The sequence below is a fragment of the Urocitellus parryii genome, chromosome 7 (assembly GCF_045843805.1).
Source record: "Urocitellus parryii isolate mUroPar1 chromosome 7, mUroPar1.hap1, whole genome shotgun sequence".
NCBI lineage: Eukaryota > Metazoa > Chordata > Mammalia > Rodentia > Sciuridae > Urocitellus > Urocitellus parryii.
In genome coordinates, this window is record NC_135537.1 from 96,316,203 (window position 1) to 96,341,225 (window position 25,023).

The 25,023-nt window shown below is 34.6% G+C and overlaps 1 pseudogene; it reads right to left on the minus strand.

The window, feature by feature from the left end:
• Nucleotides 1-2,880: 2,880 nt before the first annotated feature.
• On the minus strand, nt 2,881-22,258 carry LOC144256066 (axin interactor, dorsalization-associated protein-like; annotated as a pseudogene).
• Between the last annotated feature and the right edge of the window lie 2,765 nt (nt 22,259-25,023).

Genomic DNA, 25,023 nt, shown 5'->3' on the forward strand with positions numbered 1-25,023 from the left:
CCCTAAGTATTCTCAAAATAGGGGCAAAAGCTTCAGTGTGAAACAAAATCTCTGTGAAACAAAATCTCTAAACTACTGAAAGTAACTCAGAATCAAAGAATTTGAGTTCTTTAGGAAGAATTCAATCTACATAACCTCCATTTAATATTAGAAGCAGCAGCTGTGTGTAAGAGGAAAACCATATAATAGCTTATGCCATTTTTAACCATGTAAAATAAAATTTAAGTCACAAACACATTTTGAATGTATCTTTCAACCTCTACAGGACACAAGGCAATGCTGAAGTTACTATAACTTCTAATTTTAAAATAGCATTTAAATAAAGGTGTTGTCAGCTAGGAAGATAGATTTTCAAGGAAAGGCAGATTTATTATTTTATTCAAAGCAACAGTAGTTTTCCCTCTAAAGCCTTTTTTGTATTTATTCTAATAGTAAGTTATTATGCGTTCTACGTAGTTTATCTGAGCAGTTCTGAACCCACCCATAGTTGCCTCTCCTTATATCCATCTGATTGTAGCACTTCTGTAGCAAAGCCCAAGCAAGGTAGCTGCCCATATACAGGTTGTGTAGAGATTCAATTATACTTTTGTATCTCAAAAATTTTAGAAGTCCTCTCCAGCAAATTGTGTTTGAGTTTAGTTACTAAAATCATTTCATTTGTGAAGCAGTAGTGTTTCAACCTGAAAGTATTACTGCTATAGTTGTAATTATTGTCCAGTGACTCATCTCCTCCCACACTAGAAAGTAAATTTAAACAACTAATTTGTGAGATACAGATTGCTTTGTGTTAATCGCTTCAAGATAAAATCACCTTTTTTTTGGGGGGGGAGGTTTGGTCATTCAGGTCTGAATTAAAGCTAAGCTGATGACAATGTTCAATTTAAGTTTGTTTAATGCTGATGAAAGACATTCATACAAAGCATCCTCTTTTTTTTTCCATATAACCCCATTCTTTGGTGGCAGCTGGGGTTGTGGCTCAGTGGTAGAGTACTTGCCTAGCACAGGCAATGCCCTGGGTTTAATCCTCAGCACCACATAAATAAATAGAGGTTAAAATAAAGCATTCTTATGTGAAGGATGTTAAATATTTCTTTATATAAATTGTCACTTTCAAGGGCTTGGGTTGCATGTGAGGCACTGGGTTTGATCCTCAGCACCACATATAAATAGAAAGGTACTTTGTCCATCTACAACCAAAAAAAAAAAAGTTTTTTTTCAATTATCACTTTGATATACATGTTTTATAGTATGAGAAAACAGAAAGAACAATGTATCAGTTTTGCTACATTTTAATAGTAGATTTTAAGGGAGCAACATCAAACATCAGTAACATCAAACAAAAAGGTACTGAGTACTCCACAGGGTACAGAGTGCTGCTGAGCACCTTGGAAAATTTACATGACATGGAGAAGATGAGGCCCTTTTCTTGAGAAGTTTACAGTCTGGAAATTTTGACTACTCAGAGTTTCAGTTGAGTGAACATTTTATTAAGGCAAATTCTTCATTTCCTAGAACTACTGTAGACTGAACTATTTTTGCACTTGTGAAATTAACCCAATCCAGATGAAAGAAAAGACTAAATTTAGTTGATAATTCTTTCAGGCTCATATAGTTTTATTAACATTCATCTAGTAAACAAAACTGACCTAACAGACAACTGAAAAATTAAAGACTAGATCTCTTGAAGTGAAAGGGCTAAAATAACTGTTATTCATTTTAAAAAGCAAACAGATGGTATGATTAGGGTTTATACTAGTTTAAAAATAGGCCAAATATTGCATTCCCTTTATGCATTGTTCATTTAAAATAGTGAATATTAAAATACATGGGTTCTACATGTAACCCACAAAAAAGCTCCTCACGAATATTTATGTTCTGTGTATCAAATATCCACCTTGTGTACTATGAAAGTTTTATTTATGTCTCATCAAGTTAAAAGTAATGTAAATAGTGAAATTATAATAGGCTAATGACCTGCATATTTTCATATGAATATCAATATATCTAAATAGGAAATAAATGGTAGTCATATCTAAATATTAAAAAAATAGAAAATATTTCCAGATTTTGCATACTCATCACTTTATAAAGACAAGGTATGCAGGTTTAAAGGTTTCACAATCGGTTGTCAGAAAAACAGCAGTTGATTCCTGCAGTATCTCATTAGCATCTGACTCAATTATTTTTAGATGACATGATTTAGAAGACGTAAATCCACCCCCGAATTTGTAATTATTCTGAGAGAGATGGTTTTAATGTTAACCCTAGAATTATTAATGTTAACCCTAGAAACAATAGCAATGTGATGTAGAACAACTAATCAACATGACTATAAATGTGCTCACTTTCAGAAAAACAATCTGGTCATCTGGAAAAAAATCACAGCTACAATCTAGGGAACACTCCCATATAAGATATTGATCTGATCAAGGCACACATCAGATGAGGGTGAATTTAGGCCAGCTCTAAGGAACAGCCTATAAGACAGAGCATAACTGATCCAATTTCCTTTCAAAGCAATCTGGTACTATCCTACCCACTTCAATTCAAAAGTTTGAAGTTAGTTCAAATCAAAAGACCATATTGGAGCAAAAGTGAGCAAATGTGTAAACTCTAGCACATTCTTATTGCTGTATTAAGTTTGAAGATGAGCATATCTACCACAGCAGTATTGTTCCAGGAAGCAGGGTAGGAACAGTGGTAAATTAGGAAACAGACTATTAATTGCACAATTAATAGAAAAGTAAAAACAAGTTTCAAAATCTACAATAAACCTGTATCCAAAGGAGTCATAACAATGAGGTGCTGGACTTTAGTTCTGTGGTACAGCTTTGCAATGGACTCACTGGCCTATAGGTACGGCTCACTTCTTGCCTCCTGAAGGATGAATATGCTACACAGAGCTATGATGGTTTCTACTGAGTGGTAAAATTCACAGAAATTCCACATTACTCATGTCAGAATCATTCCTTGTGCAAAGTTTGATGTAGATGAAGATAAAGTGGTTTCTTGGTCAATAACTGCAATTTCTTTCTTTTAAAGGCAGTGGGTTTCTTGTATCTGTAACCACAATAGAAAGATCATTGTTTAAAATACTTTGATGATTGATCTACTCCAATGTTACATTCTCGATAAGAGAGACTAAGAAGAAACATGAACTAGTAACCATTAGAACAGAATTAATCCTACATGTATATCACTTACAGTTCTATTACAATTGGCCCAGGTTTAATCTCATCCATCTCCATGAAAGCAAAACATTGGTGCTGGTAAACCTTTTTTTAGGCTTGTAGGGTTTGAATTCAAAGAAGATAGCTGCACCTAAGGAATTAAAACAAACAACATAAGCCAGAGACCACACATTTCTTATGTGTCACCAGAAGCCTATGATTTTACAAAGTAACATGTGTCAAACAGTCTGATGACACAACTGTTGATAACTTTCTGTGGCTGTCACTCCAAGCTCTGGTACTAGCATGTCTGAGTGACATTTCTCCATATCATTTAATTCTACAAAGTACAACAAAATTGTATAGCAAGAATGTAATTTATGTACACAGGTAGAATCATAAACTACCAAAGAATATAAAATATTAAATACCACAAGAAAAACAGAAGTTACTTAAGTATCATCAGTACCTATAGAAATGGTTTCAATAAGCACCGATATTAGATAGAATAGAAATTTAAAAGAGTTCCTTTAAAAAAATTCCACCTTATATCATTTCTCTCCCTCCTGAAACCACCACACCCAGATTGTCCTTTCCATATTCTTACAAACTAACTGCCAGTTATAGTATCTTTTTACCCAATGCATCTTATTGAAAGAAAAAATAATAATTTAACTGTTAGAAAGTAATCATTAGGTTCCTAAAAGGACTTAAGGCAATTATTAGGGAACCTGCTTCCTTAACTCTGTATTATGAGAAAAACTTCCCTATCAAATAATATTTAACCACATTATTACACAACTAGATAATGCAACAGATAATTCTCATATTTAAAAAAATTGTTGATTTGACTTTAAGTCAATATTCATAACTATGTGACATAAGATCTTGTGTTAAGTTCGCTATGAACACAAACCCAGATAAGTACTGTGTCCTTAAGAAGTCAGTAACTGATAATTACAAAACTTTGGTTAATTTTTCAATATGTTTCTGGAGCTCAATGTCCACATTAAAATTAACATATGTATCTTCTTTTCTTGAAGCCACAGGAGTATCTTGCACAGGAGTTAAATCTATGCCATTCAGATCTGGAGAAACAAATAAGTTTCTGCTTATGAGCATTCACATATACAGACGGAAAATATAGAAACTGCAAAGGTTACACTTCCTAAAGAGGCATGGAAAGAGCTAAGAGGAGATTCTCAGGCTAAGAGATTCCTATTTGGTGTGAGCAAGTATGTGAGAGTTGTTGAAGTTCATGGGGTATGTGGAAAGAAATGAATATAGACTGGATAGGAGACCTCATGAAGGGGACAAGGAAGCCTTTACATGGCCAAGTGGACAAAACTTGATCTTCATAGTGAAGTGGTAAAAAGCACAAACATGTTTTTCTTAGGGAATAGCCCACTATATTTTTCTATGCAAAAAAAAAAATCTGGAGTATATAATTTGCCACAATGGAGCTCTGCCACCAATTTCTAACTTTGATCAAGTATATGACTTATTTAGAAAAGCCTTTAAACCTAACCTTATCATAATTTCCCTGTTAAGAACCAAAAGTGGATGAGAACAGCCAACAAAAACCCTTTTGTTAATGAATAATTTTTCATATATATTATCTAAATTCTGGTTATACTCTTTACAACATACCCTGAATTTACAACAACCAGATGGTACGTTATATATAGTTTTTATTTTCTGGGTTTTAAAATCTCAGTTTAGTCAAATTCAACATGGACTCATTTAATAACTCCTCAGTGTTTATGTGTTATTCATTTATGTGTCTCAAAAAGCTCGAAAACAATTTAGTACATTTAATAATTAAAAAATATTTACATAAAAATATTTCAGTTTAACATATGCAAAGGTAATTTAACATTTATAACATCATTAAGTATTTTTGTGTTTTAAGTATACTTTCTGAATGAGTATGCAGTTTTACAAATTGCCTATCAAACAATGTAAATATTTTCCAGTACACTATATATTTGATAACTGGTAACATCGGAATTTAAAAGTGTACCAGTATTAGTGCTGTGGATTATGTTCTTTAAATAAATGTTTTTCTTTGTGGTCATATTTTTCTTTTAATTAGCACTAATGAACCCATGGATCTGACTTTATTTCTGCAATTGATAAAAGTTCCTCCATTTAATTTCAGCACCGATCTGTTCCTTTGGTGCAAAACTACAGATTAAAATAAGCCATTTGTACTAACTATAGTTATTTCTGTAAAATGGTATAATTTATTCCTTAATCACATCATCATCCCACGGGATTGCTTTCAGGGCATGGATGTTATGGACGCACCCTACTTCTCTGTCCCCTGATTTTCATCTGCCTCTGTAGGACTCACCTAAGTAGATACCTCAGTAGCACAGGAAGAAGAAGGGGCTGAAGCAGGAGAGATGGGAAAACAGGACATGGGGCTTTGTGGAGAGAAATGAATATAGACTGGATAGGAGAAGGTGAGGGGTGCCATTGTTAATCTACATCCTGAAGGCTGTAGCTGCTGTTAAGGACAATGTGTATGTTTAGTCTGCACGTTAGATGGAATCTGAAGAGCAAAAATCTATACAAACTCAAAAGCAAAAATGAGTGTATAAGTAGGAAATATTTTTTGTAAGTCTTTCGAACTATGTTCTGTTATGATCTCTTCTAGGATTTTGCCTCATTATAGAATGCATTAAAGTAAGTTGTCACTTATACAAGACCATCCCCTGTCAAAAACTTTGTTCCATATGAGAAAAAAACATAATGCAATTTGCCAGTTATTTACCCTTTACACTAACTGTAATATAGGGATCAATGAACTGTCCAGCGTCTTTCAGACCAATTTTCTCAATCCTGATAGTGAATAATGTCATTCCCGGTTCTGATGGCAACATTGGTAATAAAGTACCTGGCAACAGAGAAACCTCAATAAAAGTTAGCTCCACCAATAATTCAGAGTAAATACTTTGGCAAACAGAAGATATAGCCTACCTCTTAGGAACTATCTAGGCATTATGTATTTTTATTTCCAAAATTCATGAACATCTGATGTTACACTTTTTTTAGAAAAATATTTAATTTTACACGTAATATATCTGCATTTCCCAACCATACAATCACTTTCTATAATAATAGTATATAGTATGTATAATAAAAGTATGTTAAAAACATCACTTGATGAAGCCCAATTATACATAATAGTATAATATGCTCACATAATATTTATATTCCATATGTACTTCTATATTATACTCAGCATCTTAATATGAAGTGGTAGAACAAAGACAAGAAAAGCTTTTAAAATACTTGTTATACTGTTCTAAAGTCCGAGACATTTAATATCAGAGTTGATCAATACATTCTTCTCTTTAGTTACTCCTAATAAAGAAAATAATTTACAATTTGATATTTATGTTTTAATTTAACTATATAGTCTAACTTCTATTCTTCATTCTATTTTGTATGATTCATTCTCTCAGAAATTAGTACTATACAGACTGCCATATAAAATGGCCATTTGTATAACTGAACATTTTCCCCAAAACCAACTAAATTTTTTAAAACTAAAAACCCACCCAGAACAACATGACAACATTCACCCACCAAGAACATATGAAGGAAGAAATCAACTGTTCAGTATGTTCCCTTTTTGAAACTACCAATAGAGAACAGATGCAAATAAGCTGATTTTAATCAAGTAGGTATACAGAACCTCAAAATACACTTAACAAAAGATTTTGGTTGATGTTTTTCAAGTTTCTATTCAACAATGTGTTATGCTACTTTTAATGATGAGTTATTTGAAATACATGAAGCAATCAACACACTACATTTGAAAATACACATTTGATTGATGGCAAATGTGCCTTGAGGAAATTTTGGGAGGTGATGGGAATGTTCTGAACTTGTATAGTGATGACAGATGCAAAACTCTATAGAGGTGTCAAAAATCGATGAATTTTATACTTACAGAAGAGAAATGTTATGAAATGCAAATTATACCTCAACAGTGCTCTTAAAAATGTATTACTTTCTAATTTAAACAAATATGAAGACAATACAGACAAATGCAATAATGGGAAGGCCTGGAGGCTGCATTCCATTCCATTGTTGCATTATGCTATAATCCTCACTAGGTACTGTTTTCTCAGATTCTTCATGTTAGCCAATTTTGGTATATAGAGATCAATCATTTTAATTTGCATTCCTCTGAAGAGTAATATGGTTTTAGAATAAATCAAATATATGATTTCCTCTTTTCTGAAGTGTGTTCAATTATTTTGCTCGATTTTTTATTGAGATGTCTATCTTATTGAGCTGTAGGAGGTCTCTATTATTTTGCTGGACAAATGTTTTACAAATAGCTTCTTAGTAGTTTTCCTTTATAAAGACTTTTTGTTGAAGTAGAGCATATACATTTTAAAATGTACAAATTGTTAGTACAGTTTGCTGAACTTCCACAAAGTGAATACACCTGTATAACTAGTATCAGATCTAGGAAAGATATGATCAGCCTCCTGGGAGTGTCCTTCCCCCCACCCTATCCAATTCACTCTTCCAAAAGATAGCAACCATTGCTAACTTCTAACACCAAGTATTAGTTTTGAATGTTAAGAATGACTTTTCTCTGCCATGGTGTCTTCTGATTATGATAAATACTTACTGCTAGTAATATCAAATTTCTTAATATCTTCCTTTACAATCAGTGCTTTTTATGTCATATTTAAGAAAACTTACCCCACTCCAAAATCATAAAGGTATTATCTTGAAAGCATTTTATTGTTTTGCCATTCACACTTAATTCTATATGTCACACAGAATTATTGACTATGGTGTATAGTAGGAGCTTTAATTTCATTCAGTTTCACATAAATACTCAATTGTCTCAGCACTACTCATTAAAAAGACTGACATTTTCCACAACTGATCTGCAATCCCACCTCAATCATAAATCATGTGGCAATCACTTTCTGAGTTTTCTATTCTGTCTTACCGGACTGTTTATCCTCTTACCACTAATACAGTATCTTAATTCTATAGCTGTATAAAAGGTCCAGGTGAGTTTCAGAAAGAGTCTATCTTTATAAACTGCTTTGTCTAATTTATGAACTAGTATCTCCTTACATTTTAAAAATCATAACATTTATTTAATAGAACTTTATTTGACCTAAAAGCCTTAAGAAATAAAGACCTACAGATCCAGGGAAAACTCCTGTTTTTATGTTTATGTTCCATGAAGAATGGATGGCCATGCAGAAATGACTGGAAAAGGGGGTGTGAGCTAATGGTAAAAGGCTGCCAGGGTCCCAGCAAGCACTGTCTGGTCAGATTCTTCTTGGCCTCTCTGTATAGCCTTCTTTCCTTCTGGACCAAAGGCAGGTCCTGTCTGGAATGTGGGTTTTTAAGGGAGGGGGGAAGGGAGGGTAGGGGGACAGGGAAGGAAAGAAAGAGAGAGGGAAAGAGAGAGAGAGAGAGAGAGAGAGAGAGAGAGAGAGAGAGAGAGAGAGCTTTCTAGGTTTTATGACTGGCTTTGGGAGAGAAGGATGAAGGACAGGAGGGCAGGAGGAGGGCAGAGGCTTTGATGCTGAGGTTGCTTTTGGGATTCCAATCTCCTTCCGTTAGAAGTTCTCAGCAGGCCAAAACCCCACCCTTTGGGCTATCATATTCTGATATGACCCTGCCCACCTTCCACCTCTCCCTCCCTCCTCCTCTATTTCTCCTTTAAGAAGGGAATGTGTAGATCTTTCCATCTTCTAAGATCTTCTTTGATTTCTCTTTAGGGTTTTATAGTTTTCATTGTATAGATCTTTGACTTCTTTTGTTGATTCTCAAGTATCTTTTTTATTTTTTGAGTTTATTGTGAATGGGGTAGTTTTCCTCATTTCCTTCTCAGAGGCTTTGTCCCTGATATACAGAAATGCCTTTGATTTATCTGTGTTGGTTTATATCCTGCTCCTTTGCTGAATTCATTTACTATTTCTGGAAAGATCTACCTTGCTCTTGGATAGGCAGAATTAATATTATCAAAATGACCATACTACCAAAAGCACTATATAGATTTAATGCAATTACAATCAAAATCTCAATGGCATTCCTCATAGAAATAGAAATAGCAATCATGAAATTCATCTGGAAAAATAAGAGACCAAGAATAGCTAAAGAAATCCTTAGCAGGAAGAGTGAAGTAGGTGGTATCGCTATATGAGACCTTAAACTATACTACAGAGCAACAGTAACAAAAACAGCATGGTATTGGCACTAAAACAGACTGGTAGACCAATGGTACAGAATAGAGGACACAGAGACTAACCCACAAAATTACAATTATCTTATTTTAGACAAAGGTGCCAAAAACATGCACTGGAGAAAAGATAGCATTTTCAACAAATGGTGCTGGGAAAACTGGAAATCTATATGCAACAAAATGAAATTAAACTCATAACTCTCACCATGCACACAACTTAACTCAAAATGGATCAAGGACCTAGGAATTAAGCCAGGGACTCTGCGTCTAACAGAAGAAAAAAGTAGGCCCTAATCTTCATCATGTGGGTTAGGCCCCAACTTCCTTAATAAGACTCCTATGGCACAAGAATTAAAACCAGGAATCAATAAATGGGATGGATTCAAACTAAAAAGTTTTTTCTCAGCAATAGAAACAATCCATGAGGTGAACAGGGAGCCTACACCCTGGGAGAAAATCTTTACCCCTCACACATCAGATAGAGCACTACTCTCTAGGGTTTATAAAGAACTCAAAAAGCTAAGCCCTGAAACAAACAAGTAACCCAATCAAAAAATGGGTCAAGGACTTGAACAAACACTTCTCAGAAGAGGATATACAAACAATCAATAAATATATGAAAAAATTTTCAACATCTCTAGCAATCAGAGAAATGTAAATCAAAACTAAGATACAACTCTAGTCAGAATGGCAGCTAATATGAAGACAAACAACAATAAGTGTTGGCAAGCATGTGGGGAAAAAGGCACACTCATACATTGCTGGTGGGACTGCAAATTGGTGCAGCCAATCTGGAAAGCAGTATGGAGATTCTTTGGTAATCTGGGAATGGAACCACCATTTGACCGAGCTATTCCTCTCCTTGGACTATACCCAAAGGACTTAAAAACAACATACTACACGGACACAGCCACATCAATGTTTATAGCAGCACAATTCACAATAGCTAAACTGTGGAGCCAACCTACATGCCCTTCAGTGGATGAATGGATTTTTAAAAATGTGGCATATATATATATATACACTCAATGAACTTTTTAAAAAGAGAATAAAATCATGGCATTTACAGGTAAATGGATGGAGTTGGAGAAGATAATGCTAAGTGAAGTTAGCCAATCCCCAAAAAACAAATGCCAAATGTTTTCTCTGATATAAGGAGGCTGACTCATAATAGGATAGGGAGGAGGAACATGGGATGAATAGTTGGATTCTAGATAGGGAAGAGGGGAGTGAGGGAAAGGGAGGAGGCAGGGGATTAGCCTCCTAATGAATGTGGAATGAATGTGATGGACATCATTATCCAAAGTACATGTCTAAAGACACAAATTGGGTGTCAACCTACTTTATATACAAACAGAGATATGAAAAATTGTGGTATATATGTGTAATAAGAATTGTAATGCAAAAAAACAAGTACATCTATAACGTGAATTGGCGTGAACATACTTTATACAAAGATATAAAAAATTGTGCTCTATATGTGTAAGAAGAATTGTAATAGACTCCATTGTCATGTATTTAAAAAAAATAAAATCAGTAAAAGAAAAAGAAGGGAATGGGGAGTGGGTAGGGAAAAACTGTGGAATAAACCCAAACTAACTTTCCAATGCACACATGTGAATATACTATAATGAAACTCATCATTTTGAATATCTATGAAATACTAATTTTAAAAAATGTAAATAGATCAGTAAATTGGATGAAAGGGAACAGTGGGAGGGAGGATGGGGAGGGTGAAGGACTGAATTGGAGCAAATTATATTCCATGCATTTATAATTAGTCCAAATAAATCTAATGTCAAGAATAACTATTATGAACAAATGAAAAAAAGAATAATGACTTCACTGTTTTTATAAAATGCATTCTCATAAACAATTCAATTGAGAGAAATGAAAAAAGTAAAAGAGAATGTGCAATTCAACATCTCACCAACCATAACAATTATTAAGTCACTCTTCCATCTTTTTCCCTAATTTCAAGATTGTTCCAGTTTCCTTTTCCTTTTGATATTCTTTTATTTCTTTCAACAAAGGTTTATTTTCTACATAAAATTCTTATATTTATTTTGTTGAATTTATAATAAGGTCCTTGATATTATTTAATACTACTATAAATATTATAATAGTTCATTTTTTAAGCAACTATTACTTGTTTGAGATAGAATTGATTTGTCTGTACAGATTTTATATCCAGGAACCACATTATCATATTAATGATTTATGAATAGTTTTTTTTGCATATTCTCTATATATTCATAAATATGCAAATAAAGAACATCCCCCCTTTTATATTTCATTTATCTTGTCCTAGTGCAGTAGCTAGGGCTTCCAAAACAATGCTGATGAAAAGAAGTAATAGACACTCTTGTTTTGTTCAAATTCATCATTAAAGGATTTTGGGCTGTAAATGTCATGTAGCCATGTTTTATCAAGTTAAGGATGTTTTTCTGTCCTTTGCCAAGAATTGTTTAAAATCAAGGCTGTATTTCAAACTTAACTGAAAACTTTTTCTGCATTGTTGACAACATTATGAAATCTTTCCCCTTAATCTGCTAATGTGAACTATCTTGATAAATTCTGCTAATAATATATTTTGAAAAATCACTCATTAGTTCATGGAGATTTTCTGAATTATTTTCTACAGTATCCTATGTATCATAGTTTATTCAGCCAATCTTCATATGGCAATTACATTATTTCTAACTTTTTATCATTATAAAAAACACCTCAACAGAGAATCTGGTGTATATGCAAGTGTTTCCCCCTCTTTTTCCTGTATTTTACGGGTGCATCTTCAGAGTAAATTCTCAGGAATGGGATTGCTAAGGAAAAAAGTATGTACTTATATGTTAGAGAATGCTCAATTCCCCTCCAAAGGAACTGCACCATTTTTCTATTCCCACAAGTGATTAATAAGTACCTATTTCCCCTAAGACTCACCAACAGTAGCTTTAATTTATGTTTTTTATTAAAAATAAAGTTGAGTATCTTTTTATATGTTTAACGGGTATTTTTAAATGTGTGTGTGTGTGTGTGTGTGTGCACACGCGTGCAAACTAGCTCATGTTGTCTGTTCCTCTCATGTATTCTGCTTTGGTTATTACAATTAAAATTTTTCTTTATAAATTAAGAATGTTGGGTTGGGATGTAGCTCAGTGGCAAAGTGTCTGCCTTGCATTTGCAAAATCCTGGATTCAACCTCCAGTTCCCAAAAAGACAAAAAAAGAACCAACCCCACCCCACCCCAAAAAACCCCAAGAATGTTACCTCTTTTATGTCTTACCTCTTTACTACTTTTTTTTGACAGTCAAAAGATGATTGTTTTACAACTTTCAAAGTCTTTTTGATGTTAAGATTATTTTTTCCAAGTTGATATTAAACTTGTTGTTACTTTGGGGTAAGTCAATTTTATAACCTGTCATCATCTAGATCTTTCAGTTGAAATGGTAGGGCTGATGCTACATTCCTTACCAACAATCTTTTTGCCTGAGACTACACAGTAAGGTTTAATGTAATCATTATGCTTCAAATAATTTAATATGGAGGCAGTGATTTCAAGTCTGAATTTCTTTTTTAATTCAAGGTAGAATGTCAAACCTTGTGCTTCATGATGAAGGAAGCTGACTGTAATTAAGATCATAGATTACATAGAAAGGTGCCTATTTAAGGTGTTTCAGAATGGTCTATGATGTGCTCTCTCTCTGCATGGTCAACTCCTATATACTCAGTGAGTCCTAAATCTGACTAGATTTATTGAACTCCCTCAGCCCTTCTTTTTGCCAACCTATGACATTGGTGCACATCTCTAATCATAATCATGTGCTTTTGGCTCTGTCTTGCTGACTACACAATAAGCATCCTGAAAGGTGTGGGAACTGTTCCTTTTGTAGTATGCACAAGGATTAAACAGATCTTTGTTGAAGAAATATTTTATTGAATGAATGACTGAATTTCCAGTTCTAGAGGCTATCATTCTCTAGTAAAAAATGGCTAGAAAATCTATATCAATGAGTGAAGAAATAATAAACATAAAAGAAGATCAAATACTAAAATAATACCATACCATCTATAGCTCCCAGGTTAGATGAAAAAGGGTGCATGTTTCTGCATCAAAGATAAAACCACGATAGTTGCAAATTGAGCAAATGCATTAAAAGGAAAATTTCTAAGTGAAGAATTAACATATCCAATTACCTAGTGTAATATGAGAACAAGTCAACTACATTCATAAAATTCGAAGACTAACAAGGATAAGAAAGAAATCACTACACACAATCCAGTGTAAACTGTGCTATTCCAGCTAGATCATCTGCTCTCAGATCTAGAGCAAAGATCAGAAGAAATCTTCTTCCACATGGAATTGCTATGTAAATAAGAAATAGCTAACACTTGTGAGTATTTGTGATGTGCCACATACTATCCTAATCCTCTCATCTAATCCTCACAACAATAGTTTAGTTCTATTTTTCAGAGGTGAAAATTGAGGCATAGAAAAACAAATTATCCATAATCACACAGCAGTTTGGCTACAGAGTCCATGCTTTTAACCATCATGTCCCATTTTAACATCTTTATTTTAATTGTCCCTAAAGCCTTAAAAGGAACTGCAGGAGAACCTCCCCATCTCAAGCTTCTGCAGAGTTCCTTTTGCCATGTAACATAACAGTCACAGGTTCCCAGGATTAGAATATAGACATTTTTGTGAGGCCACTATTTATGCCTCATACTTTTAAATATGGAAAACTCTAAATGGCTACTGCTGTCCAAACCAAGTTTTCAATAACATCCCAGGGATGTTATTGAGCTGTCACTAAGAACTCCAAGTAAGGGAGTGATTAAAAAAGAGTAACATTTGAACTTTGTACACTGGGCAATGCACATTCACAGGAATGGACAGAGACTGAGTAGCCCAGATAGCAATATGATAGGTCTTTAACACTCATATAGCAGTGAGCAGCAGGACTGTGTTCATTTGGTTAATTCCACTTTCAGTTTTTACTGCAAGACAAAGGAAGACATTGGTAGCTGGTGAGCCCCAAGTTGTACTGAACACAGAAAGCATGTCTTTTTCTGACTTATCTGCCCCAACCACCTCTTATGCACCAACCAGAGCAGGCATGCTCTCACTGGTGTCAAAAAGAGTTGGAAAGAATTACTCAATCCAGTGTGATTTTTCTGCGAGAGTAAGATTCTAAGCCTAAACCTAAAGACAACTCTGATAAAGTAATGACAATGAATTAGAAGGTTTGGAACCATTTCACCACACTACTGTAATAGGGGACACCAAAAAGTCCATCTTGTTGATGGAAACTGTTTATTAACAGGTGGTACTTGGTAAAAACTCAAGTTGCTCTATTTCATTGTGCTTCATCTGTGGAAAACAATTTATGAAGGTAGCTATGGATCCCCCAAATGGCTGTTTGTTAAACACAGACAAGTTCGCTCAAGAATGTTTTAAAAACTGTGTAAAAGCGTCTTACCTAGCCAAGAATGTTGCAGCCACTGCCACTGTGGAGAGGAAAGGGAATTGTGCAAGGAAGGCCTCTGCCTCTGCTGGGCACCCCACAACACTGACACAGACCAAGCAATGAAGCACCACTCTACCTGCAACAGGTACAGAAAAACAATGGGAGAGCATCTGAAGCCCCCCACCCCCCGCCCATCACCCACAACTTCTTTGTTCCAAGAGGATGCTGAGAAAAATGAAGGTCTGAGTATCAAGTAGGATGGCCTCACATTCAGTAGTCTCTGTGTAGCCATAGAGATCATGGAGAATCAGACAATGAAAGGACCACCAGCCTTAGGATGAGTCTGGAGTGACATGGATATGAAGGTCAGAGGGATCCTTAAGACCCTGTCCTCACATGCAGAAGAGGATGCCATTTTTTTTCAACTTTTTAATTTTGCTTTTTAAAAAATGCTACTGTTTATATCTCATATCATACCATAAGGACAATTTCTAGTCCAAAATTGGAAATGGCATGACAGTCTTTGTTCCAAAATAGTACATTATTGTCTAGGTCAGAACATAAAAGAGGAAAATTACCAAAGATTATATTTTTTAAAAACATTGATTTGAGTTTTCTTATTGAATAATTTCATTTGCTTGGATTTTTACATGATATTGTACAAATGTTTGTCACAGGCATTTACTTCAATAAGAGGTGAGTCAGTCTTCATTTTGCCTTGGTGCTTGGTGAATTAAATGTCATGAATAAGGAGTAAAAATTTTTTTGTCCATACTTTTAGGACAGAGATAAACCTGATATCTAAAATATAAACTAAGCATTATTATATGTATGTGATTATATATATATATATATATATATATATATATATATATATATATATCTTCTTTGTTTTAGATTTATCATACTTGTAATTAAATTCAGATGTCTGATACTACCAATTCAAAGTCTGTCACACACTTTTTTTAAGTGCACATTTCTTTGTGATTTTAAAATGCAATAAAAATGATATATATATAAAATAATGTTTTCTATTATTTTTGGATAATTTTAACATAATTTAAAATAATGGTATTCACAAATCATTATTTGGCCATAACATTTTGTAGATGGCACAAAACATGAAATGGGTCTTAAAAATCTAACTAGAGAAAAATTTTGCAATTTGCACTGCACATCTGCAATTTGTACACACATACAAATTGTGTGAAAATATGAAAACACATGCACAATTTCTTTTGGTTGGTAACTGATTAGTAGTTGAGAAACTGGTCCAACCTTTCAAGATAAAGAGTAAAATCATAAGAAGTTTATTCACTTTGAAATTATATTAAAAGTTTGATAAAAATCTTAGGGGTCATTAGCATTCAAATAATAATATTTCTAGGTCTGTGAAAAATTATACCTGATTAAAGTTGTTTGTATATAAGTTATATGAATATATTCTTGTTTTTATTTTCTTTATTGACTGGTACTAGAAATATGTATTTTCTGTGTTCAGAAATATGTGATTTGGATAATGGCTGAATTCTTAAGTGTCACCATCATATCTGGAAAAAAATAATAAATACTCTCACAAAACCTAAGATGAATCAGTGGGTATATGCTTCATACACAGATGCCATTTAGCATGGAAGGAAGAGTTACTACAGGTGTTGGGTTAAAAATTTGAGTGGCCAGAGGACTTTCAAGAAAAAGCAGGCCAGATGTTGCTTAGAGCCTTGATGAAGAGCCTACTCAATAGACATTTCCTATGAACCAATCTCTGCAAAGCTCTGGAGAAAACCTTTTGACTTCAAGTGACAAGATTCATGGATTAAAAAAAAAAACTGAGCCAGACATAGTGGTGCATGCCTGTAATCCCAGGAACTTGGCAAGTTAAGGCAGGAGAGGCCAGCCTGGGCAACTTAGCAAAACCCGGTTTCAAAATAAAAAAAAAAAAAAATAAGTCAAAGAGCTGGGGTTGTAGCTAGGTGGTAGAGCACCCCCGAATTCAATCCCCAGTACTACAAACAAACAAGAAACAAAATATAAAAAAGAAATCTTAAAATGTTTCCAAAACTGCTTGAGAGTAATAGAATATTAACAAGCCTTAAAACTATTGAAAACAGCTAGGAGAACTACCAGATAACATTGAATGGTATTATCCTTTCCTTTCAATATAATTACATGACTGCATGAGGGACTTTGGCTCTGACTGTTCGGCTCAGTCTGAGAATTTGAGACTCTGAGAGAAAGGAAGTGCACGGAGAGCCAGAGTCTAACTGCACACTTTGGTGGTATTTACTGCTTAACCCTAAATATATTCTGAAATTCTGTGAAATAAGGATGCCCTAATATTCATGGAACAGCAATGAATACTTTGTTGCAGTTTTCAACTTTCTATATGCATGGGTAAGAAAAACACTGCACTTTAGCTGAAAATGAAATCCGTATTTGCTTAACTCTCAAGTTCAACTCAGAATTGAATATTTATGCAGGAAAGAAACAAGTACAGGTTTGATATTAAAGAAGTAAGATTCACTCTTCATTTTGAGTTTCAAAAAATATTTTTTGTACATATCTAAGACTACATAAAAGATGAATAACCAATACAAATCTAGAATAATGTTGAGATTGCTAGGCTTATGTTTAGGTCACTCAGAAATGTTTTTTTTAAATTTTGTCTAAAATTGTGTCATGGCTATTTGTGCATGTGGTACTAGGAAACTAATGTAGGGCTTCACACAGGTGAGGCAAGCACCCTACCACTGAGCTACATCCCTAGTTCTTTCTATTTTGAGACAAAGTCTCTCTAAGTTGCCCCCACTGGCCTCAAACTTGCAATCCTCTTGCCTCAATTTCTTAAGTAGCTAGGATTATAAGCATATAATCCTGGCCAGCTATTTTTTTTTAATTTGTATTACTTTGGTTTATCATTTAGAAGCTTTAATATTCAACATGATAAATAAGTTTTCAGGTAATAAATAATAGGTTATAAATTTATATCCTCTATTTAAATGAAATCTACTGAGATTACATTAAGAATATTAAACTACTATTTGTACTTAAGCCAGTTAGTGTTTAAAGCAGTACACAAAAGTTACTGTTTGTCTTATGAGAATTGAAGGCTTTGAAAATGATATTAATGTCAAAGAAAGGTTTAACAATTTTTTATTCTTTTCAAGAAAGGTTGGATAAAAATCCATTTTTAATTTTAAATGGGAATAAACTACTCTTGGTCATACCATAGTCATATATTATACTTCATCTCATTAGCTTAACAGTAGTAGTGTTTAGCATGTGTGTTTGTCAAAACTCATAAAGCTGCACACTAAAAAAGATGCCTTTTATATATGTAAAGGACACCTTAATAAATATTTTTTCAAAAGATCATAATACTCTAGATGCTATGGCATCTAGCCTGGAATCCAGGTGACTTGGGAGGCTGAGGCAGGAGGATCCCAAGTTTAAGACTAATCTCAGCAACTCAGTGAGGCCCTCAGCAACTAAGTGAAATCCTGTCTCAAAATAAAAAATAAAAAGGGCTGAGGATGTGGCTCACTGGTAAAGTACCCCTGTGTTAAATCCTCAGTACCAAAAAAAAAGTACAACAAACTTACAATTATATAAATTACATAAAATAAAGGTAATAAAAATGTTAAAATTATTAGAAGCACCCTGCCATGATAATATAGACACAACAGCCTTACCACAACTGAAATCTTGGATGTCCACAGTATAACAATTTTTTTCCATTCTACAATTAAGTTAAAGGTTAAATTGTCCTTCAATGACATTTTCAATTTTATAATGACACAGGCCCTGGAAAATATGATCGCAAATCAAATATTGCCAATTGAACTATATGTACTCTTTCTTACTTTGAGGAAAATAATTCAGGGAATAGAAGGGTTTAGTGAGCTTTCTGTATCTCTGAAATAAAATACCAAAATGCTATATCAGAATACAAAAATCTAATTACTTTGGGCTTAATCTTTCATAGCAAATAGACTTAATTTACAGAGTTTCTTTTCAACTCAGCAACCTGAAACCCATAAAGACCTTAATCTGTCCATTTCATGACTTACATCATCTGCTTCAAGGATCTTGTTTGCTACAGAAGTATAGCTAGTGAACAAATAAACAAACCAGAAATTTATAGAACTGGAATCTATTTCAAGTACAGCATGTGGTTTGAAAAGGAAATAAAAAATACAGAAACATTTTAGCAAATTTATTTACCTCATCATCTCAGCAATCTTGAAATTTCCTACAAATATGACAAGTAAAATATAGCTCTTTCTTCATAAGGACAAACAGTTTGGAAATAATTACCTTGTATCAAAGAAACACTAACAATAACATTTTATAGTGACTGTAATTTTTCCAATAATCCTATGGTGTAGGACTGTTTGCACCATTTCGAAGTGATAATGAAAATACAGTAGCCACCACTACCCCAGCAAATGAAAAGTATCATGCCAAATGCTTTGTATGTGGTGCCTTAATTTTCATTGTAACCCTATGAATTAGGCATTGTCAACATCTCCTTTTATAAAGAATTAAGTACAGTCACTTAACTACTGATTGGCAGATGTTAGACTCAAAAGCGCAGGTATCTTGTTTGTCTAAGTCTATACTGTTTATATTTCAAACGTCTTCTACCAAAGAGTATTTAAATTACTGAAATATGACTTTAATTATGAAGTTTTCTGGATGATATGTATATTATATTTAATTATACCACAAAGCATAAAAATGCATCACAATAGTACAGTGTTATTTCCACACTTCCCAAAAATGAACTAGTTCATCAGAAGTAAAAACTGTGCACTGTATAAGAACAGAAGAAAGTATAGAAGTGGAAGAGGCAAAAAATTTACTCAGGGTGCTTGACTAGGGTATTTTGCAACCTTGTCAAGATCTTCCAAAAATAAAAAGGACTTGATATGTATTCTTTATTTCCCTGTTAAGGGCAACTGTTTAGTATCTGTTCCTCCAGGTCCAGGTTTCACAATCATATATGATTATTTAAAGAACAGCTAGATATATAAAGAAAAGAATTAACATAGCAAACAGTTACTCTAGAAAGCCTACTTACAATGTTGGTCCATGGCTAGCATCTGGGAACCTGGATTTCAGCAGGATTCCCATCATGCCCTGTTAAGAAGATCACTGGGCCTATACCGTCCATGCAAACAATATGGTTTGTGCTGAACACTTGCTTTCTTCCTGGAGTCTGTAGTTTTGGTTCATGCTAACCCCAATAAGTGTCTTGTGCACTGAATCTATACAGTGTTTCCCCAATAGACAATAATTTTCATTTCACAGGTGTGAAAGAATGTTGAGAGAATCAAGTACATATTTGACTCTGCTGGGAGAGGACTCTTAGAAGTTTGGTTTCCTCTGGAATTTGCCTGTGTGCCTTTACCCTTTGCTGATTTTGTTCTTGTGTTTTCTTTTGTAATGACTCAGAATACAACTGTGAGTACAGCTATATGCTGAGTCCTGTGGGTCTTCCTAGCCAATCACTAAACACGGGATGTTTTGAGGATCCCTGACACAAATAGTAAGATACTTTCACAATAAACCTATAGCTACCGCTAACACAATGGCCATGATAATTTGCTTAAGATTGGCAAATCTGGAGATGTTTTACCCGCCACTAACAAGTACAAAAGTAAGTTCCAAACACCTGACCTTGAATTATATAATATACATTTTTTGTACGCACCAGGCACTCTAGCAGGAAAAGAATCAGGAGACCCTACTCCAGCACCACCTTCTTCTTCATCTTCTTCAAATTCCAAATGCTCTTCCTCACCAGGGGCTGAAATTCTCCTATATAAAAAAAGACAGAAACATTAGTGAGCTACTCCACTTAATACACCAGCTAACCCTCATAGCCACTAACTTCTCAGATAAGATGCTGATTATTAGGTTAATGTTGATATAAATGTCAATGTCAATCATCTCATTGCTACCAATGGTATCAGCCATATCACCAATACCAAATTTGATAGGGAAAAAATCCAGAAATATTTTAAAAACAGGCATAAAATAGATAATAAAATCAGAAGACAAAATATGGATGCTTATTTATTTACCTTAATGGGACAGGCTGAACATCAAATGGAAATTCTTTATTATATGTGAGAATATTCTTTAGGACTAGAATAAATACATAGACCAACATTAGTCTTATATCTTAGTCTTACATGTTATGTAAGACTTATATATTAGTTAGTCTTATATGTTATATCTTAAATTGATACTTTTAATCATATTTTATAGTGTATTAACCACACATTAATATATGTATTTTAAATTCCGAGCTTCACTATCATTTCAAGACTCTGCAATTGACTACTGAGTGTCATAGCAAAATAAAAATGTCCATAGTGGACTGCAGGTACCAGTATTTTCAGAGTACTGTAAGATCTCCAAGGAAAGTCTCAGAGCCCTCATAGAAAATGAACCATAAAATAGTTCTCCAATGTACAAGGTCCTAGGTGATATGAGGTACCAGTGAAAGAGAATACCCCTTCTCCTGAAGTATTTTAATTAAAAGATTGATACTGAAGATGACTAATTAAAGAGAAATAGATAATCACATCTTATTCTTTATTCTCAGTAGATTTCCCTCAATACTTATCACACTGGTAAGGTTTGTAGCAGCAAGGTTATAATTCTAATATTCCTTTTATGATGAAATTTATTGTATATGTGTACACACATATATACATGCATATATATGTGTGTGTATATATATATATATATATATATATATATATATATATATTTACACGTGTGTACACACACATACACACACACACACACACACACACACAGCAGACTTTCTCCTCAGGGAAGTCATCAAACAACATAATGCTATCACCTCTTGTGTCCTGGTTGATTACTTTCTGGCATGTAAACCTACAGACAGATGTTCTACAATTCTATCTGTATCTGGAAAAGTATTTTATAAAATTTATTGTTTCATTCCCCAATTTATGGGTTCCTAGTGACTACCTGCAATTATTTCAAGGTGAATATTTAGCATTATTAATTGTGCAACCCATGGTTTTTACTCTAATTACTCAGACTTTGAAATTACAAACACATTCAATAAAAATTGTCAATAAAATAAAAAATAAAAAAAAATAAAATAAAATAAATACATACATGAAGACTTTGACCAGAGACACTGAGGAACATGGCTTGAGGGCATCTCAGGGTTAGGAAGACCACACTTGTCTCAGGCCCAAGGGTAAAAGTAAGATTCCTTTGAGGAGAGACCAGAGGGGCCCTTGAAGTGGTCTCACCTGCCAGCCACTCAGGCTCTCAGAGGCTGCTGTAGCCATGGTCTCTGGGTGGTAGCGGACCTCGGCAGTGACCATGTGGTGCTGGTTTTGCAGGAAGGCAGGATGCTGGAGCTAGAGGGTCATGAAGGCTTCCACCAAAATGTCCAAGAAAGCCCCAGGAGGCCAGGGAAATCGCAGCAGGGTCAGGGTTCCTGCAGCTGCCCCTGAAAGGACTCCTCGTCGAGATGTGAGGAGGAAGCCTCAGTCCCCCAGAATGAAGAAGTGCCAGTGCAGGCACCATGCTGAGAAAGGCTGCAGGACCAAGCCCAGGCCAGCCAACAGGGGGGCAACTGCAAAGCCCCGGGCAGAGCTGCAAAAGCCCCCATGTGTCCAGCTGCTGGACATGCAGCTACAGCACTTACCTGTCCAGCTGGATTTCAGTCTTGCTGTGGTCCCATCCCTTCTTTCCATGCCCCTCTCTCTTCACATGGGAATGTCTACTCTGTGCTTTTGTATATTGGCTGTGTGGAACTTGCTTTTGAATTTTACAGGAGCTCACCCTTGGAGTTTGTCTCGGTTTTCAAAGGCCATCTTATGCTTGGACTTTTGGGCAATGCTAAAACTGTTAAGACCCTGGGAACTCTTGAAAATGGACTAAATGTATCTTGCACTGTATGATCGGCATGAGCTTTGGGGGGCCAGGGATGAAATGTTATGGTTTGGATATGTGTCCTCCAAAAGGTCGTGTGTAACACATCGCAAGAAAGCTTAGAGGAGAAATGGTTGGGTCATGACAACCTTGACCAATCAGCAAATTAGTCCTCAGTAGGAATTAAGTGAGTAGTAACTGTGGGCAGGTGGGAAGAGGCACACCCCTGGGGGCATGCGAACCTGTGGGTTGTACACTTTGTCCTGCTGAGCAGACTCTCTCTCTGCTCCTGGGAGCCCTGGCTTAAGCTGCTTCCCTCTAGGACACCAGGATGTTCTGCCTCACTCGACTCCAAAGACGGAGTTGGACATCTACACAACAAGTCCTATGAAATCATGAGCCCCAAATAATTTTCCTCCTCAAAGATTGTTCTTGTCAGGTCTTTTGGTCATAGCATCGAAAATAAGCAGACTAACACATTATGAAAGTGGTTCTAAGAGGAAAGTGTATGGCATCAAATGCCTACATTAAAACAAAACAAAACAAACAACCCAAAAACCCACAAAGTTCCTACATAAATAATCTAATGTTACAACTCAAAGCCCTAGAAAAACAAGAACAAACTAATTCAAAAACCAGTAGAAGACAGGAAATAATTAATACTAGAGCTAAAATTCAGGAAATTGAGAATAAATGATACAAATAAAATACAAAGAATCAATGCAACAAAGAATCGTCTCTTTGAAGAGGTAAACAAGATTGATAAACCTTTAAAGGGAAGACCCAATCAACAAAATTTCAGATGAAAAAGGAGATATTACCACAGACATTTCTGAAATCCAAAGGATCATTAGGAATTATTTTGAAAACTTACATTTCAATACATTTGAAAATCATGAAGATCCTGACAAATTTCCAGAAATGTATGACTAAGTTCAGCCAAAACTGAACTAAGAGTTTATAGAAAAACCTAAGCAAACTATTTTCAATCAACAATATTGAAGCAATAATTAAAAGTTTTCCAACAAAGGACCAGATGAATTTTTAGCTGAGTTCTACCAGAAATTTAAAGAAAAATTGATGCCAATCCTCCTCAAGTTATTCCATGAAATAGAAAGGGAGTATTCTACAACACTGTCATCACTCTGATACCAAAACTGGATAAACACATCAAGGGAAAAAAAAAAAAAAACTACAGATCGATATTCCTTATGAAAATAAATGTGAAGATCCTTAATAAAATATTAACAATCTCATTTGCAAACACATTAAAAAGATGGTACAACATGATCAAATTTGCTTCATCCCAGGGATGCAAGATCTGTTCGACATTAACAAATCAGTAAATGTGACTCAGCATATCAATAGAATTAAGGACAAAAATCATATGATCATTTCAATAGATTCAGAGAAATCACCAATTCATGATAAAAACACAGAAGAAACCATGGGTAAAAGGGACTCACCTTGACATCATAAACACAATATGACAAACGCAAATACAACAAATTATCAAGTGGAGAAAAACTGAAGCTTTTCCTCTCAAATCAGGGATGAGACAAGGATGTCACCACCACTACTATTCCATAGATTCTTGAAAATCTAACCAGGGCAATAAGACCGAGAAGGAAGGGATCTGAATAGGAACAGGAATCAAATTATCTATGCTTGCCAATGACATTATCCTATACTTAGAAGACCCAAAAACTCCACCAGAAGGCTAATAGAACTGATAGATGGAATTCAGCCAAATAACAAGATAAAAGATCAACATGCAAAAAATCTACAGCTTTCCTGTATTTCAACAATAAACCTTCTATGAAAGGAAAAAAATATATTCACAATAGTCTAAAAAATAAAATATGTAGGACTCAGTCTACAAGGAGGTGAAAGGCCTCTACAATGAAGTTACTGAACTCTGGAGAAAGAAGCTGAAGAAGTGCTCAGAAGATGGAATGGTCTGCCATGCTCTTGGACAGACAGAATTAATATTTGTCAATATGGCCTTATTACCAAACTTTACGTACAGATTCAATGTGCTCCCCATCCAAATACCAACGGTGTTCTCCACAGGACCAGAAAAAAAAGTTATGGAAGAAAAAATGCCCAGAATATCCAAAACAATACTAGCAATGAGTGAGGCTGGTGGCCTCAGATACCTGATCTCAGGTTATGCTACAGAACTGTAGAGACCTACATGGTATTAACATAG